Source organism: Takifugu flavidus, chromosome 21, assembly GCF_003711565.1.
Source record: "Takifugu flavidus isolate HTHZ2018 chromosome 21, ASM371156v2, whole genome shotgun sequence".
Classification (NCBI taxonomy): Eukaryota; Metazoa; Chordata; class Actinopteri; order Tetraodontiformes; family Tetraodontidae; genus Takifugu; species Takifugu flavidus.
This window is the reverse complement of record NC_079540.1, coordinates 4912256-4931494: the sequence shown is the minus strand read 5'-3', so window position 1 is coordinate 4931494 and position 19239 is coordinate 4912256. Positions and strand designations below refer to the sequence as shown.

The 19239-nt window shown below is 48.1% G+C and overlaps 1 long non-coding RNA gene across 1 annotated transcript; it reads right to left on the bottom strand.

The window, feature by feature from the left end:
- Window positions 1-3514: 3514 nt before the first annotated feature.
- Window positions 3515-8160, bottom strand: LOC130518766 (uncharacterized). Its single transcript, XR_008948140.1, has 2 exons — window positions 5989-8160; window positions 3515-4222 (listed from the first exon to the last, which is right to left on the bottom strand). It is a non-coding gene; the product is annotated as an uncharacterized LOC130518766 (long non-coding RNA).
- Between the last annotated feature and the right edge of the window lie 11079 nt (window positions 8161-19239).

Genomic DNA, 19239 nt, shown 5'->3' with positions numbered 1-19239 from the left:
GCTCTTCTGTGGATTCCCTCTGGGTTTCCAAAATGTCTGTGTGGACAGCCAGACATTTGTTACACAGATATAAGAACCCTCTGTTGGCACACTCACAGAAGTACTGGGGGCAGAATAATGTTCCGTCCAGCGCAGGAATGCCGCCAACATTCTTGCCTCTTACCTTGATTATTTGATAATATTTACCCCAAATTGTTGGACGATAGCGTGCACAGGAAAATAAGATATCAGGAAACGTTCTCGGGGCTTGAACGACAGCGTTCCGCATGTAAAATCAACAGTGTGACTGTGTATCCGCTGCCGTAAGACTGATGCTAACTGGCTAGCTCTAGAGGCTGCAAACATCCTCAAAACGTTACAGGCTTGTGATTTATTCCGTGTACCTTAACCTTCTCTAGCAACCTGACCATGACCAGCAGTCATGCAAAGATTTCATAAAATAATTTGACACTTATAAACACAAGCTGGTTTTAATGCAAATACGAGCAATAACCCCCCTCCCTCCCTCGAGCAGCTTAGAACAGGCTCGCTGACATCTCAGAATTATGGCATTTTGCCTTTATTTCTCAAGAAACATGCAAAGAGTGAAAAGGACGTACCGTCTGTCCAAACAGATTACTGTACTGTATGCAGGCTTGATAGCCAATGAAATTTAGTCTGAAGTAGGTTAGCCCATTCTGCTGTCATTTAAATCATCCTGATCTGACTGTACGTGAAGTCTATTCATTAATTGCGTAGAGGTATAGGGGATTGAATGGAAGCTTTAGGGGGCTTTGTCTCGTCCTCGTGCACCGCACGTCCTTTATATATCAGGATGATGTGATGGCGCCCGTCCAAGCTCTCTGCGTTCTTCAGTGAGAGCTCAGGTGTTTGTAATAAACGGAGGTTCAACTGTGGGAGAAAAGATGCAGATCTGGGCTTGGCTGAACTTATCACCCGACTGTGGGTCCAAGAGTGTGTGTATCCGTGTTGCCCATACGTTCAGTTCACACAGCCAGTTATTTGACAGCAATACAAATTAGAACATTTGCTGGAGTTCCTCCAACTCTTTTAATGGGATATGGAATCAAATATAGCGTTCTGCCAATTAATTTCAGCAGAAGTGTAAGTAGGCTCCATTCAACATAAAGAAACAGAGAAAGGTCTGCCAATTGCCCACAAATGGGTTATAATGTGCATAAATTTGTGGTGTGGGTTTTCCCGAAGGAGCACGCTAACCCACAAAGATGCTGCGCTTCCATCAAAGATGCCACTTTTTGTAGATTCTTTGACCTATTATAGGATTTACAGCTGTAACATATGTTAACATCAGAAGGAAAAGGCTCAGTAATTCCCCAGACTCTTTTTGGGCATTCAGTCAGACCACCAAAACCTAAATTCTGCACTGCGTAATACCAAATTGCATAAAAATAAGATAAAACCAATGAGCTCTTGTCTGAACACAGTGACCTCAGCTGAAGTGCATGTGGCAGAGGTGATGAGGAAATAGTCCAAATAAACGGCCGTTGTGACAAATACTGACCAACCCATCAGGCTAATATGCTAGCGATGACAGAGTCAAAGTCCGTTTGATGCCTGCACTACATATATTTTGTTCCAGTCTATTTAAACTGGGATGAAATGAAACAGAAATGACCAAGTGGATTCATACCTGTGGAGTAAACTCAGTACATATTTGTATATTTATCTTATAGCGCTACTCTGGCTACAACAGCTAAATGACCGAGTTGCCTAGTCGGGAAACACCGCTCACTCTCGGCTTATCCGGCTAAAAACCAATTTTAAAAGGTTTTAAAGGCTAAGTTTAAGCTGCCATATCTGGAGCAGCCAGTGCAGGTGAAATCAAACCCTCCATGTTGGAGTGAGGCTAATTATAAAGGGAGGTGAGTGTTGTTACTACCTCCACTGATTTGAGCGCAGCGTGGGAGCACTTTACACTTTTCTGCTCCTCCGTTCTTATTATCTTTCATTCACACAGAAAAGTGTGTCACCGCAGCAGCCGAGAGCGCGCGTCATCCTGTTATTGTGTTGGATGCAAAGGCTCTAACGGGAGGTTTATTTACCGCTCCTCGCTCAGAGGTGCACGTGTCGATGCCGCTTCCTGCTGCACGCAGCCGCCGCCTGGCTGCACATGTCAGCTAGACTTGACATAACTTTACTCTTCTCTCCCTTTCATTCTTCTACACTCGCCATCTCGCCGCCACCCCGAGGCAGAGCAAGGCAGCGATGATTCTCAGCAAAAGCAATGATCAAAAGTGGCGCTCGGGTGCCTACAGGTTTTTCCTGACATGAGAGGAGATTGTTTGGTGGGAAGAGCGATGGTGGTGCAGAATTTGGAGGGTGGAAGGGAAGAGCAAAGAGGAGAGCCACACCCATTCGTTTCCAAGGCGGAGATGGGATACCTCAAGATTGGGATGGATGGCAAGGGGCGAGGAGGGGCGGGGAGGGGGCGCAGGAGGGGATGAAAGGTTGGAGGCATGAAAGGAAGACGAGGGTGAAAAGAGGCGGAAAAGAGAAAGGAGGAATAAAGTGGAGAGGAAAAAGTTGAGCTGAGATGAGCGGAGTAGAGCACGACATGGGGGGGGGTTCGAGTTGAAAAGTCGTCATAGGTGAATAATTGAAGACAGGCAGCCTGTACCTCCACACACACACACACACACACAACACACACACACACACACACACACACACACACACACACACACACACACACACACAGGCAAGTCAAAAGGAGGGGTGGAGATGTGTACATGCAAGGCTGAGCAAGACCGAAGCGGAAAATCTTCCCGTAATGAGGAAATTCTTGACTCAGTATAATAATGTTTTCCCCAATTGGAGAAAATGTCATTCTTCAGTGCTCATCCACACCCGCCGCCTCGACTCCACTTTCCCCGGAGTGGATCTGATGTTGCTGCGTAGCGAGGCCGCGTTAAATCAATAACAAGCCGAAAATAGTCCCGGTCTCTGTGATTCCGGGTGTGACAGTGACGGGAGTCGAGCTCTCTTTTGAAATTGGATGCTGGGTTTTGTTCTGCCCTCATCCAAATTATTTTACACTCTCTCAAGGGCAATGTTAGGTAAATGATTTACCTCCTTGCTGGTGTTTGGATTCTCGGAGCCTGGATGCGTCTGATTTTATATTTACTGCTGGTGTGTGTCACTGTATGCGAAGTGCTCCTCGGTGACGAGATTCCCGGCTCACATCGCATGTATAATGCAAACCCCAAATTATGTTACACGTTTGTCCGCATCCCTGCCTTCTGTCTGACGCGGAGGCGTTGGCACTGGAATGCTTTATTTGGCTGCATATAAGGCCAATTTCAGCCAGATTTATGACCTCTGGCGTTGGGTTATTTCGCCAAATCCCAGGACGAGGCGCACAATTGATGAGCGCCTGCTCTGTTTTTAAATCTGAGAGCCGCGACGCTGCCGGCGTGCCGGGGGAGTTGTAAGAAGAAACCCGCTATATTTCCAGCAAGCCACCTCTTATTTATCCGTTTCTGCATTCGCCAGATGAAAAAGGAGCCCCAGGCAACTTTTATTGCGCCCTCCCTCCATTACAGCGTTGTCATAAAACGGCACACATTTAATCACAGCCTTCACCAACATGATGAAGTAGTTCATCACAAAGAAATGCCAGGCTTTAACAATGGAAACATTCCAGAGTGGACAGATATTAGATATGTGTCGATAAAAATGATATAGGCGTCGCCGGTGCCAACGCAGCCCATGAATTACAATGGAGGAAAGGGGTGGCACGTTTCCCTCACTTATCCGGCTCCAGTCGGGATCCCCGGGGACAGAAGCGGCATCCTCGGCGCGGTGACAGGAGGATGTGGGTCGGGCAGACGCTCCCCCACAGGGGGATTGTCCTCTAAAGGAATGGAGGCAATCCATGTTGGGAATACAAAGTATTTGAAACATCCCTGAGGACGGGAGACTGTCCAGACAAAGAGAGGGTCCATCGGGGCACGGGGGGATTCGCAGTGACTGCTTGTCCCTCTAGGAATATGGATATGTCACCAGTATGACTTTGACACCGTTCTGACTTGACATTTGGCCTGGAGATAACAACCAACATGCGCGTGGAGCTCTTTTCATCCGGATGACTGGAGTCGTGCGCGTCGTCAACTGGTAAGCACAACGTAATCACCCGGACGCTCCGGGTTTGGAACATGTGTGGGATCAAACCGTCTCCTCGGCGCCCCGGCAACATATAAGGCTGGGAGACGAAGAAGGGGAAACAAGCAAAATCAATGAGAAAGTTTCAGAGCAAATTTCCACTGATGCAACGCAAACGGCAACCAGGCAACAGGCACAAGCCCCGCCCCCTTCCCAGTTGTCCAACAACAAGCTGACGACAATGACAAAAACAACCCTCCCCCCCCAGACATCATTCGTATTCTGTTCAATTTAACATGGTTGCCTGTCCGACACTCTTTAGTTCAGTATAATAAATACATTTATACTGTATATATAGCAAAAACTATTGCAGAACTGTAACCTATTACTCATCAAGGTGATGTTTACTTACCTCGCCTCATATTCATGCACATAAAACAAACACCTACGCTTGAACTTTTCTCTTTTTTTTGCATTGAATACATTTTATTGTAATGGATATAAGAACACAGCTGGGACGACACATCAGAAACATCCTCCTGGACTCCTTTATACATATGAAAATGATACATTTGCCGGTAAATTAAATGTTATTGATCTCGAGCCCATGAAGACAGGGAATAAGAAAGGAATAAATAAAAAACAGACAGAATGATTAAAGATCTCCAGAGGGGTGCAGAGCTGCAATAGACGCACCGGTAGAGAGAAAGTGGGCGAGAGAGCTAAAGGACAGCAGCTCTGGACAGAGAGAGAGAGGAGAGAGAGAGAGAGAGAGGGAGAGAGAGGGAGGAGAGAGAGAGAGGGAGAGAGAGGGAGGGAGAGAGAGAGAGGGAGGGAGAGAGAGGGTCGTCTGTATTGCATTCCTGTTGCATCAGTTCAGAGTAACAAGATTTGGAGATGCAGGCTCAGACATACTAATACGTTTTTTTTTACCCCCCTCACCACACACACACACACACACACACACACACACACACACAGTTCTGCTCAGCAACACAGTTTTGCTCACCACTCTGCAACTATCTTGAGAGTGTGAAACAGAAAAAAGAAACAAGTGGACGACCAGTTCAACACACACACACACACACACACACACACACACACACACACACAGAGCAAAGGACAGTGACATTGAGCCGCAGTAAATAGAACCATCAGCAGAGGAAATAAACACAAGCAAGATGGCCATAAGAGCACACGATATATCTGCCTGAGCAAATCTAATTTGGACTTCTTTTATGGAGCCTTTGTGCTGCTGTTAAAGCCTCATAAGGAGACGGCTCATTGTTCAGCTTACACTACATTCGGTGTTTTTCAGGGAGATGAAAACCCACCTTTCTTGAAGGAGAACCTATTTTAATTTCCTCCTTCTTGGTCACTGAAGTGAAGGGAATAAGAGCTCAAATCTCCTCCCTGACTGCTTTCACAACAAACCATTCAAAGCAAAACACACTTGGGCACTGATATCTGGTCAGTTATATATATTATATGTATAGATATATATTTAAAAAAACAATTCCAGCTCCTCTAAAGGATTGGGATGTTTATTTTCAGAGGGGAACTGATCCCAGGCCTGCGCTCATGGGAAGGCTTAAACCGGGATTGAAAAGCGGCGAGTGTTGCCGTTACGTTGCAACATCCCGGATATTTTTAGCCTATCAAAACAGCTCATTTTATCATCTTCTGGCAAAACATATTATGTAAATGCACCAGCGCGGCCATCATTACAACCTCCTCAAAGACATAACAAATTACAAATAGACGCGCCTCTCTCACACAACGGGCCGATATTATTCATGCGCTTTTACCAGAACCACCGTTGGCACCTTTAAATAAGCGATTTGAGCGCCCCTGCTCCTTTATTACCTCTAAAGCATCACATGGCCTGTTGTCTTTCCGCATCGTTTTCATCCTGTTCTCCACCAAACTGTTAGATTTCTCCCCAGCTTGGGTTTAAATCCCCCGACGTGCGTTTCCCTCGAAGGACTCAACCCCTTTTCTTCCATTCTCTCTCTTCTCCTCTCCAGCTCGCGAGTTCTTTCAGGTTGAAATGGTACCTTATGTGTAGAAGAAAGGCAGTGAATCAATAATCAAAGCTCGCCGTCTCCGTGCCCACAGGCGGATGGTTTCTCCCTCCTCAGTCTGAACTAAGGATCATTTATAGTGTATAAAAGACATCTCTAATGCCGTGCTGTATGAGCAACAAGAGATACCAGAACATGCTCCTTTTCTTCTCGTCGAGCTTTTGGTTTGATTCTTTCTTTTTTTAATTTCGGCGTCTCGTTACGACCAATCCAGCAGCGCCAGAAAGGGGATCTTTTAGCCGGATGTTAGAGTACTGTGGGTTTTGTTAATTTGCTTTATAGATGAAGGCGAGGGATCGCCCCGGGTGAAACAGGTATCACCTCAGATCTCTTTAAAGCGTAATCCGATAGAGCGCGCTGTACTGTTGCGCAATCAGGAGGGCGTCGAGCGTTTTCGGAGTTGCTCGCTGTGGGCGGATATCGCGCAAACTCTCCTGAACACACGCGGGAACGAGAACGCCCGAAGAAAACAGGAGGACCTTGAATATATCATTAATTAAAGAGTGATTAGCACTAATGGTGGTATTGATTGTTGGGGCTGACGTAATGGCGGAGGCTAATCTGGTTAGTATCGTGGCGCTGAGGGAGAGAAGGCTTGTAAATTGAACCTTGCTGAACCTAAAGTGGTTAAAGGTTCCCTGGGTTGTTTGTAGGGCCCATAATGCTTCCATGTTATTTAAGCAGCAATCAATCCACCATATATGAAGGCCTTCCTGTGGATGCTGGAGCCGCCTTGGCTGCTGCTTTGTGGCCGTTCTGACAAGTATTTTACTGAAACCAATGAAATATTACAATAGCAGGGAAACGGTTCCGGTCCCACTCTGTCACAAACACAACTCGCAGGGCTTGAATGATGTTGGCGGTGTTTTTATCTTTAACCTTGGAGCACATTAGGGAGAACGTTTAATCTTTGACCCATAACTGATAAAGCTGTTAAATTGCCGAAGATGGCGACCAAAATCGAGCGTTAACGTCTTTAAACGACCAGCGGAGCATCGTCCAACCTCGCCCTGCGTTCTTCTTTACCTTCTGCTGCTCTGACAGCACGCCGGCTCACACACGGTTGAGTGAGCCGTGACCTTTCGGGAGCTTCCAGGTCAGAGGTCAGTCATAATCTGCCTATCACCATTCCTGTCATAACCCATCTGACATTTCACTGGCTGTGGCTCCAAATGTCAGGCCATAATCTGTCAGGGCGAGAGCTGCCAGACCGCGGCTCCGCTGCCTCCCGCCGACACATTTTCCAGCACTTTCTCTCCATTTCCAACACTTTTCTAAGGACTCGCTTTCACAAACAAGCTTGATGTGTGTATGATATCTAATTTGGTTTGAAACGAAATTGGAAACTGTCCACTGGGCTCAAACCAGTTATCTTTCATTCCCCTCCGTGAGTTCTGTGTGGGAGGTCGTGGTGGGCCGGGCATCTCTGTTTGTGCAAGAGAGACGGGAGCTAAATGAGTATTGTTGCCGGTGTCGACTTCCATTGCGAGCCAGGGAAAAGATGGAGGGAGATCATTGGGTGTTCTTGCCCCCCTCCGTAATGGGGAAATGGATTGTGAGAGAAAGGAGTGCCGGCCTTCATTTATGCTTTGATTCCTCAATCTCTTTATTCATTTTCCCCCCACATGGTGGAAGAGGCCTGCCAAATTTGTGCACCTGCGTGTTCCTGTTGGTCCGTTTGATCTCTCAAAGCACTGCAAACCGATGATGCGCGCTTATTAAACTTTAATACCTACAGTATTGCATATGTATGGGATGGTGCTGCGGCGCCGCTCGCATGAGATTGAGATCCAAATGGAACACATTTAACGTAAGCTACAAGGGCCTCCCCTTGTTATTTGTTACTTTTTATAGATGACCCCTTTGACCTTCGGCAGCTGCATTTGTTCTACTCTTTATCTGTGGAATATTGCCTTTCATCCTGCTTTTAGGAAGTTCCTCCAGCTTGCTTTGAAAGCAAACTGCATCACAGAAGCACAGAACTTATTTGTTTTTCACAAAGTTTGTGCGTGTACTCAGAGAAACGGCTAAATTAATAAGCCCCTGCGCAGCGATGCTGCTGCACAGTTGTTGTTTAACGTGCAAGTAGCTTAACAGGCTGCAAAATGATACCTGCTTATTTTCATCCAGCGTGCCGGTTGATGTTCCTGACATCACTTTGCTTTGATGTATTGTTTGAATTTAGGTCAGGGGGTTTTATGACAGGACTTAAAGTATGAGGAAATCTTCCCCTGTAAATAAAAATCTAAGTAAAGCCAGTTTCCCTGGGTTTATCCTCCCCTACATCCCCTGCTCCCATTCTTTCATCAATCAGCCAACACCCACCTCTTGTCTCGAGCGCGTCATGGCTGTTAGTGGAGATCCTGACGTATTCCGATACCTGAAGTGTTGTGAGAAACGTCAGATTTAAGATCTGCAGCCGTGTGGGAGTGGAAGATGTGACGGCGAGGGCCACGAGGCGCCGAGTGCCACCCCGGCTTCTCTGCCTGAGGCTACAGAGTCGTCTCCAACTCCTCAGCAGCAGCCCAGGCATCTTCGCCGGAGCCGCCGCAAACGTGCCGCCAATCCACCGCATCCCTGCCATTTAGCTGCTGTATGTATAGACGCCAAACGCATCGCACCCCCCGCGACGACCGCCTCGCTTCAGATACCACTTCGGCCTTTTTTTCCTGTCTGTATGTTGAAGGCACCGAGGGAACGCTCAATCGTTCTGACACATATAGGTCCTGTGTGTTTAATGGTGTGTGTGTATATATGTGTGTGTGTGTATGGAACTGGGTTTAGGGTGAATGTAACTGAGTCAATCAAGTAGACGCGCGTAGATTACCATCACTTCCCCTCAATTACCCGTTCCTAAAAGAGAGGAGAGCGGAAAGAGGGGGAAAGGAGAGATCTCAAATATGACAAAAATCCAAATGGACTCGCTGCACATCAAAGGCGAATCACACTTCTCCCGTTTCGTTTTTTGCCGATTTGTTCCAGATTACTGTCACGTATGTATCGTGTGTAATTCCACTCATCCAGCTCCCAACGCTGCAGCCCGCGTGTTTTACACTGTAGAGACGGAGATATCAACCTATGAAGCCCACATTTATTACTCTAATCCATAATATGACATTATTGCATCATCTGTCCACCCAGCGTTCCTCTGGCCCTCCGGCGCTCGTATCTGACGTGACAGACGGCGGCTGAGTGTGTGTGTGTGTGTGTTTATGCATATGTGTGTGTGGGCCCTTGTGGACGAGCAGGAAGAGCCACGCAGGTTGTGTTTGAATTGATGGCCGATCGCTCCAAGTTTGCACGTCCATATGCTTGAATCCGCAGCTACATCTACCATCTGTCCCAGTATGATGCTAATTTAGCTCTCCTGTCATTATGGTCTGTCTCCGTATTCCCCACCGTCTACAAATGCCTGTTTTGCTGCTGCAGACTGCTGATATATGCGCTGCAACTCGCAGGAGCCACTTCCTGGCTTGTATAAGCAGAGCTGGTGGGTAGCAGTGGAGGCCCTGAGGGTGTGTGTGTGTGTGTGTGTGTGTATAATGTGGAAGGTATAGGCTATTGGTCTCAGCAGCTCTATGGCTCGTCTCGAGCTTAGCCTGGGGAAGCTTGTCAGGAAATTCCGTGGATAATCACTCAAAGCCAGGGTGTTTACCCGTCGCTCGGAGTGGGGGAACGGCGGTAAACCAGCAGAGTAGTTTGCTCATGAGGTCAAGAGGGTAAAGGGTGAGAAAACGTCTGCGTGGGGGTTTACGTCTGCAAGGGCAGCCGGTTTTACCACGTTACGTGAGAGGAATGTGCAATCAACTGACACACCGGCTTCATGGAAATGCAAATCTGTGAAAGTAGAAACTCAAAATGTTGTAAATATATTAGCTGATTGGCAAGCTTACAAGTGCATTATTACATGCATATTAAGTTCATTACGACACTAACGAAAGCACAGTCCTAGCATCTAAATACCGCCGTTGTTCTGTGCTGCTCTGAGATAACATGATACGAGTCTCAGTGCTGTGATAAAGACATTAAGGATGCAGATGCCTCGCCTCCAAACCAACGTGTTATTTCCTAATACTGATGCAGCTGGACGCTAACTGAATCATCACAATGTGACAAGATGCAAGTCGAGAATTCGGCAAAATTACAGCCTTTGTCGGACGACTTGACGCGCTGCATTGTGAAGTGTAATTTTATAAAGCTGGCTCGCACAATTGAGAATACCCGAGCTGAAGGAAAGCAGTGGAATCGACGGGCAGGCGGCAGTTTAACTGCAGGATAGAATATAGCAGAGAAACCTGCATATCTGGTCTTTACATGTCAGTACAATGCACACGCCTCCCTTTGCTACACACTCTCCCATGCAAGATGGGTAAAGTTGCTACCGCTGCACCAATAACGGCAGGTGTATTATTTGTGAAAAAAAAGGGAAATCCGATCCAATCACTGAGCTGCGTCTCACCAGATACTACAAACCATTTGATAAAACTCTCCAGAAGAGTAGTTTTGAGTCATCTCTGACCTCCAGCGGTTCATCCAGAACCATAAATGACGGAAAACACGGTTCACAGTGAGCAACTTTTTCGGTTAGCTGAGTCTATTACTCCCTGCTGACGTGAAGGAAAGGTTTCAGCAACGCGTCGTCCCTGATCCGGCGAAGCTATCGGTGTTATCTCCTCTGCATTTACTACCACACGTCAACCATCTGTGATGCACAACCGTAAAGACTTTGTGACTTAGAAACTGGCACGCTGCATCAAGAGGGGCCGCTAATTAACGCAGCGCACTGTGTTGTTAGTGCCATCCTAGCTTTTCCCTGAGCGCTGCGCAAAGCTGTCAAGCAACCACAGAAGCGTCTGACGGCTGCGTGCGCACACACACGCGCTGCGTGATGAATGTGTTTGAAGGTAAAGACTGAGACGCTCCTGCGGGGCGAGCCGCGCCGCCGGGACGCTCCACAAGAAAAGGCGGCGCGCGCGTGTGGCGTGGCGGTGGAAGAAAGGCGGCGAGAGGAAGAAAGATAAAGACAAGAGGAAGAGGAATGGGTGATTGAGACAAAAGCAGAGATGAATGCGTCCTGTCTGATAAACAGGAACATGGTTCATCATTACAGCGTGCACCGGGGGAGAACCGAAGCCCGTCTGCCGGCTAATACATACTAACACTCCCACCAGCCAGTGTCAAACTGCAGGACACTGGGCACGCCGTGGGGGCTTTGTGGCACGGCTACAGAAACACAGGAATCGCTAAACCAGCGCTAAAAAGCAGGGTTTAAAAGATGGAATGCGTGGAACGATAGTCAGCGATGCACCAGCGACAGTAAATCCAGGCTCAGCTAACTGTATGCTAGCCGCAGCACGCATCCGTCACTAAAATCAGAAGATACGTGTCGCGCTGATGTGGACTTTTAAGCCGAATCTGCTTTTGTTGTTACGACATCACGCAGGTCTAATGGGCTGGATTTACCTCTCTCCATATGTTGCCCTGCGTTACATCAAATGCCCCCCCCTTTCTTTATCTTTTCACTTTGTTGGCAGCACAAAATAGCATCCTGGCTCCGTCGCAGTCGCCCTATTTTCCCTCCTGTGTTTTCCTTCATTAACCGCAAAACAGGAGGGTAAAGGAAGGTCCATCACATGGTGCCGTTTACTGTGTCAGGTTGATTTCAAACAGGTCCAGCTCCCCGAGCGGCGGGGCCTGACACCCACTCAGCCGTGCTATTGCCTTTGATTTTGTGTTTTTGTTGTATTTGTGTGTGTGTGTGTGTGAAGGAGAGGGGTGTCAGTGGTGTAAACAGTGAATGTCCCTGGTGTCTGGAGGTATTACACTGAAGCGCAGCCATGCATAGAGGCCTGGGAGGGCCTTTCTGAATCACTGGACAGGACCGGGGCGACCTTTTCAGCCCACATTAAAGCAGGGTCACCTCACTGAGATCCAGGTTTTTGGGAGAGCGACATGCAGACGTGGCTGGGGAGATGTAGATGGAGGGGGGGGGGGGGGGTGTCACGGGTGAGTTGCCTTCTTCACGATACTTTGTGAAAATGTGCCCTTTTATCATCGCTGGATGTGCGTCTGTTCATACGCATCCACGCGAGCTCGTTTACTGATCACGCTCACGATATTGCTGTTGCACGTTCGGGCTCATCTGCCGTGGGACCGGTGAAGATGGTGCAACAGGCCGGCCGTCGAGCACAGAACCTCTATAGGTGTCGGGCTTTTGGTTTTGGTGCCGCCAAACGCGCGCGCTCTGGCGCCACGCACGCATGGGTGCGCTTCCACTACCTCAGCAACAATCTGGACCAAAATGTCTTCACACATCAAACGCACGCATGTGTGTGTGTGTGTGTGTGTGTCTGTGTGTGTGTGTGTGTGTGTGTGTGTGTGTGTGTGTGTGTGTCCATGGGTGCACAAGTGTCTCAGTGCATCAGACCGGTGAAGAGAAGAATAACCCAATTATAGAGACAGTCTGCCTCACAGACATACAGTATGTGCATGGTGTGTGTGTGTGTGTGTGTGTGTGTGTGAGTGTGTGTGGTGTGTGTGTGTGTGTGTGTGTGTGTGCGCGTAGACAAACAAAGCCCAGCGAGTCATTTTTGATGAAAAGAATGCAGCAGAAAATGGGGGGGGGGGTGAATAAACTCTGAATAAAGGTGTGAGGGAGTTGCAAAAAAAAAATAGAGCTCAAATATTGAAACATTGGGATTTATTTAAATGAGGATCCTGAGGGCGGTGCCGCACCGCGCACGTTTCAGTTCATGTACAAAGTATTCCTCCATGTGCAGTTTTTTTTCTTTTAAGGAGGGGGGGCAGAGAAAGGGAGGGGGATATGGCCCTGAACCTGACAATTTGGAGGATGCAGTTGCATAGCAACAGACAGCAGCCGAGTACCTAAAAAGCACGGCTATTTGGCTGCTTAAATATTCTCTCTGCCAGGACACCACTCAAAGCCAAATGTGTTTCCATAGAACCAGATTTAGAATTGCAGCTGGATAAAGGAAACGAGTGAAAGCAGGGACAAAGCAACAGTTCTATTATTTTTCCCTTTCCCCCCCTCCGCCGCTGATTTTATTGGCGTTTTTATCTGCGCGGCGAGGAGGTGGCGCCGGCGCATCCTTTATTTACACAAAAAGTGATTACATCTTGAGAAGGGGGCCAGTTGCTCGTGACAGAACGCGCGGCGCCACGGAAAGATGAGTTTGTCCACACCGAGTCCCACGTTTCATTGTCCGCGTGGACAACACATATTGCATCCACGCATTATTTAATAAGGCCGCTCACAATGGGGAATTAGCATTTGAAATGGCATTTGTGTGTTTGCGCGCTCATAACATGTGCCGGGGATCAAAGTCCTGATGTTTTGTCATATTACAGATAAAGACAAAGCAATTTCCCTTTGAATTTATTAACATTTGCGGGAGGACTCCTCAGTCTGTGGCCCCCACCGTGTGCGTATGGCGATACGTGTCCCGCAGGTTGCGGGGGTTCAGTAAAGCAATAAAGCAGCAGCGGTAGTTTGTTGTCAGCTGTAGATTAAACTAAATAAAAGACCCTGACGAAACTCCCCCCAAAGGACAAACAAGACCGGCTTTTATTGAACCTCTCCAAAATGCAACGGCTATACATTACCTGCTCTTGAATAATACATCAAACCCCACACGATTGTGTTCTCCTTAATCTAGCGAGCGTTGAATCCGAACCAGCCCTGAGAAATCAAAGCCCCGCTCCTCCACCAGCTTTTGCCAACTTTGCACCCTCTCTGCTATCTCTGGCGGCGCTTATTAAGGTTTCCTTTGCGCACGAATGGGGCGGCGCTGCTCCGGGACGTATCGTAAGTGACTGCTGTTGATCTCGCCACCAGTGTTTCTCACAGAGCTGTGAATAATAGATAGGAAAGCTGACCAGAGATAATATGCTTCTCATCGAGGACGTAGCTCCTAGCATCTGGGAGAATGAGAGAATGCTAACAAGCAGCATTCCCCCCCCCCTTCCCCTGCTTTTTTTTATTTTTGCAAAGCCGCAGAATGTTCCTTTTCTGTTGGCGCTCATGCATTTATTAATAACAAAGTTCCTTTCAAAACATCTCCTCTGGATAAGATGGATAACTCATTCCTTTTATCATGCCCCCCCCTCCCCACGCGCGCATGCAGCATGTCGCAGTGACTGTGATGAGCTGTGAAATCGAATGGGAGGGCTGGAGTGCAGTTTTGTAGCCTTTCAGCACATAAATTTGGGTCACGGAATAGATTATCGCCCCACACATGTCACTCTGACACTGATAGATCCGCGCAACCCCGCAACACTCATAAATTACACATGCTGCATGAAAATTAATGCACTGTTTAAATTGGTAAATGATCGTTCTGTAGATTGATACGTCCTGTATATACAGCACTGCTTTGCCCGATGAATGTTTATCATCCTGTACACTTGAATATGTGCCTTTGTTACATCTTAAGGGGGTCTGGAAGTTGTTGGGCGGGCGCTACTGTAATTGTTCTGGCTCCCGCTCTAAATCTCTGTAAGGGTCTTTGTGTACAAAGTCCCAGCATTCTCAGTTTCAGACGAGGAAGAGGAGGCTCGTGTTTACCTTGTAGCGCACCGGGTCTGGAGTGCAGAGGCCATATCAAAAGGATCCTATAGAAAAGTACAGACAGACAGCGCTGACGCTCCGCAGGAGCACTCCGCTGTGAAGAATCCGCCGCGTTTGAAGTCAATGACAGCTTTTAGGGATTTGGTGGGGGCTCAAGCGTTCTCTTTTACCCCCTCACACATAAAAATGAGCGTGCACGTGCGCGTGTGTGGTGACAAAGACAGAAAGCGACTGACTTTTCAGCTACTGTTGAAGGCAGCAGGGTCGGGTGCGTTTGGATGTCAACGCTTTCGTTTGAATGGAAAATAGATTTTTTTCCTTCTCCATCCTCCTGTCGGGACTCTTACCACTCGATTGAGTCATCCTCTTTCCTGACCTTTTGGGGACCGCAGGCTGTTGCTCGGCAGACGCCAGATTAAAGATGAAAACAGTCAGGAGCGTCTCGTCCGGGCACACCTGACGAGGACGCCTTCGTGAGGTCAAACAAGTGATTTCAGGCAGGCAGGCAGGGACGTCCGTCCTGATGCTCTGGCAAATTGGGAATGAAGGATCTGCTCAGTTTGGATGCAGATGAAGTGGCAGAAGCCTGAAACGCGATTGGTTTTTTTATTGCCGATGGAATGCAGAGACAGAGGACGAGGCCGCGGCCGCGTCCTCTGTCTCTGCACAGATAAAACTGTCATTTTTCTGACACACCAGATATATAAAAGCCTTCGCTCCTCTTGTTTATAAGACGAGACAGCGTTGGCCGCTGTATTACATTAATTATGCTTTCTAGAAGTCACTGGGCCGGCTGTTGTGTTTGATTGCAGGATCGTGGAGAAAGGTCCTTCCACCCGGCATTTAAACGCAGTCCTATCTGAAAGACTAATGCGTGTGCTGGATATTTAACTGTATATGCTGGAGTATGTATCTCAGCACCTGCGCCCGCGTGTTGACGTGACCCTCGGGAACCCGCTCAAAGGGGGGGAAACAGCTCAACGGTGCTTGAGGTTAAACCAGAGAACAGTGAAGCTGAAAGGGAACCTCAAATGGGATTTTATTGAAATGGCTCAAAAATCCAGGCCACAGTGTGGATCTTATAGTTGAATGTACAGACGCTCCCGTGTGTTTAACAAATGAACAAACTCCCTGGTGTCATCCTCCAGAAGGAACCTTTGGTTCGGATAAAGCGAGATAAGGTCACCATAACGTGCGCGGCTCACATGGAAAGATATTTCTCCCTCATAGTGGCCAGTTTAGGTTAAAACAGGATCAGAAGTTGTGTCCAACAACATTCTGCTGTCTGTATTTCTGAGTGTGTGTTAGCTTCAGTTCAACCTTCCGGTGGCTGCAAGACTACACCCTGTATACTTATTTTAAATTCTACTAACTGCGTTGCCATGACGACCCGATCTGAAAGATGCTCCAGTGACACTGTTGGAGCAGAACCCGAAGACCCTGGCTGAGGAACCAGCACCTCCGCGCCGCTGCGTTCCCTGCAGCTTTCCTGTTTTGTTCCGCTCGCTTCCCCTCAGATCTAACCTGGGCCGTTTACGCAGCTCTTTTTCTGGGTTAAACACTCCAACATCAATCGATCGGCTGGGGAACAGACGGAGCCTTTATAGATTTACCTTCCCCTCCCACAAAAAGACGAGATAAAGCCCCACCTCGATAGGGTGTAAATCTGGAAAGGAACTAGCGGGGAAGAGGTGAAAGAGGGGTAGGATGAGATGACAGCTTCCTCCCAATGGAATTCCATCACACTGGTGGGTGGACAAAGACAAGGAAATAGACCTTTCTTCCCCTCTTCCTTGCTTTCTTCCTTTCTGTCATGACAGATCATTCCTTTACTGTTTAAAATCCCGGCAGTCCCTCCAGTGGAAACAATCGGAAAGTGGACCAGAATTTATTTCCCACCTCTCTCCTTCTCTGACCACCAGACCTGAATAAAGGAAATGTATCATGACATAAATCACACAACGTAAACCCAACTGCTCCTGAGTTCTGATTGCCAGGGCCCGGGGCACCCTCAGAGATTCCCCCCGTCCTAAAGGTCAGAGCTTTTCAGGCCAAATGCAAAGGAGCCGTACGGTATCAATCAGGCGGGCACCTGTCAGAAAGAAACACGACCAGAGGCCGAGGCAAAGAAAAGCCGCAGCAGCAGCCATCCAGAGCTGCTGAAGGGCTGCATGATGGGTCGTTTCCACTCTGATCGCTCCCTCTCTGATAGACCCCCTTGGCTGAACAGCAGGAGGGGAGAAAGTGAGGGCAAAATAGCAGATTCTTGATAAATTTACCGTAAAAACGGACGGAAAAAGGTAGATTTGACACGATATCGGGAGACAGGAAGCCACTGATGAGGAATCTTTTGGTTTCCACCCTCAGATTGACAAAAAGGCTCGTGGAACGTGAGCAGCGCTCCTGTCTGAGGGCTTGGGGTGTGAGCGTGCCCCCTAGCTGCAGCGCACAGGCCCCGTGCGTGAGGACTGCTTCCATTAATACGGTGCTATTGTTTACCTTTCCTACGTGTCTGCGTGCAGCTGCGAGGATGTGCTTTAGCGTGACGTGCGGCTGGTTTCCAGGCTGGAACAAGGAATTTAAACATTAGCAGATGGGTTTAAATTCTAATGAAGTTTGTCCTCCCTCCATGACTCTCTGCCGGCTCATCAGTTATTCCCGGCCCCATGAGAAACAAATGTCAGGCACGTTAAGCAAAGTCTGCGAAGGAATGGGATTACCTCACATTAAGCATCCGAGAGACAGTTCTCTGATGTTCTGTGTGACAGCAGGAGTCCGTGTGACTATGATGATCCCTGTTTCAGCCGTTGCAACAGAAGAGTGTCACACATCTGAGTGAGTTGTGTTGTGTTTACTTGTTCAGAGTGCGACCAAGGAGAGGGTCCTGGGTTCCTTGTGCAGGTTGCACGCTCTCCCCCTTTTCTCCAGCTCCTCCAGTTTCCTACCCCAGTCCAAAAACATGCACATTAGTTTGATTAGAGACTCCAAATTGCATGATTGTGAGTTAATGGTGTGTATCCCTGCACTGGCAGACTCTCCAGCGCCTCCCCTCAGTGACCTCTGGGACTCCAGCACCCACTGTGATCCTGATTAGGAAGAGGAGGTGGTTACGGGACCGTGCGTGCACCCTGGCCAGCTGTGCCATATGCTGGGCAGACTGGTTGGTACCTCCAGGTCACGGCGAGCTTTGGTTGATAGAGACGGTTCTGACTCAGCGCGCCAGGTGCAAGAGAGCAAACATGCTAAGCTACGCCTCCTCCCCACCAACGGCCCCTTCAGGGCCGAGTCATACCAACGCGGTGCCAGCAGCCAATCAGCTCTCCGCCGATACGACCACACCCACGCGTGCGTGGACAGTCCGGGGTTTATGCTGAGAACACAAAACATATGATGCCGGATCATTACAGTATCAGCAACACCGCAGTGGAACTGTTTGTCTGTTGACACACGCTGGATCCAGCCAGCCGCCGTATCAGACCCCGCAGCGCACATCTGGAGGGCAGCTGAAACGCAAACGCAACACTCCAAACAAATCCTCCCGGCAAGCACTGAAAGAATCAAGAACCTGTCAATGTCTTTGCACGTTAGCCTTCGCATGTCCGCGTCTGCGCTCCAAATTTAGCCGGAGAGGAGCGTGTGAATACAGCAGGAGAGCAGAAAGAGGGCGTGCTGGTGAATGATGTGGAAGCGGAATCAGACAAACATCAGAGGATTTTGTACTCTAAGATAGACGTCTAAAGAGAGAATTCTCAAGAGATCACATAGAGTCTAAGTAATAAAAAACCTGCTTATCTCCCCCCTTTCTAACTCTTACTTTCTTTATCTAAACCACTTGTTATCCTATTGTTTTCTAATCTTTTTTCTCTCCTAATTATTCCCACCTTCCTCTGTGAACTCTCTCTCTTTTCTTTCTTCCTTCCTTCCTTGTTCTCTTGCTCCCCCTGCTTCACTTTCTGTAAACAAGGTTTCACAATAAAGGTCAATAAACATAAACCGGGTTCGTTATAACGGCCGTGACCATTGAGGCTGCAGATCCTGAAAACGGCCTTATCAGTGTTTTCTCCATTCTTGCTGATATCAGCTACACACACACACACACACACACACACACACACACACTGACGCACACACAAATTGTTATCTTTGCTATCTAGTGTTTAGCCAACTCAGAGCTAATCCAGTGTGAACCCACTCCCTGACTTGTACTCAGCAGTTTGCAAACAGATTTGAAGACAGACAGACAGACACACACACACACACACCCACACAGTGTCAGAGAGTTTGGCCCTGGAGCAGGGAACATCACGCTCTAGTAATGTGATGCTGAGGCAACACTGTGGCACAGTGGTGTGGCATTAACATAAATGTGCATCTCAGCATGAGGAGGAGGAAGCATGTGGATATTTGGAGTCGTCCGCATGTGATAGCTGTCTCATTACTCCGTTA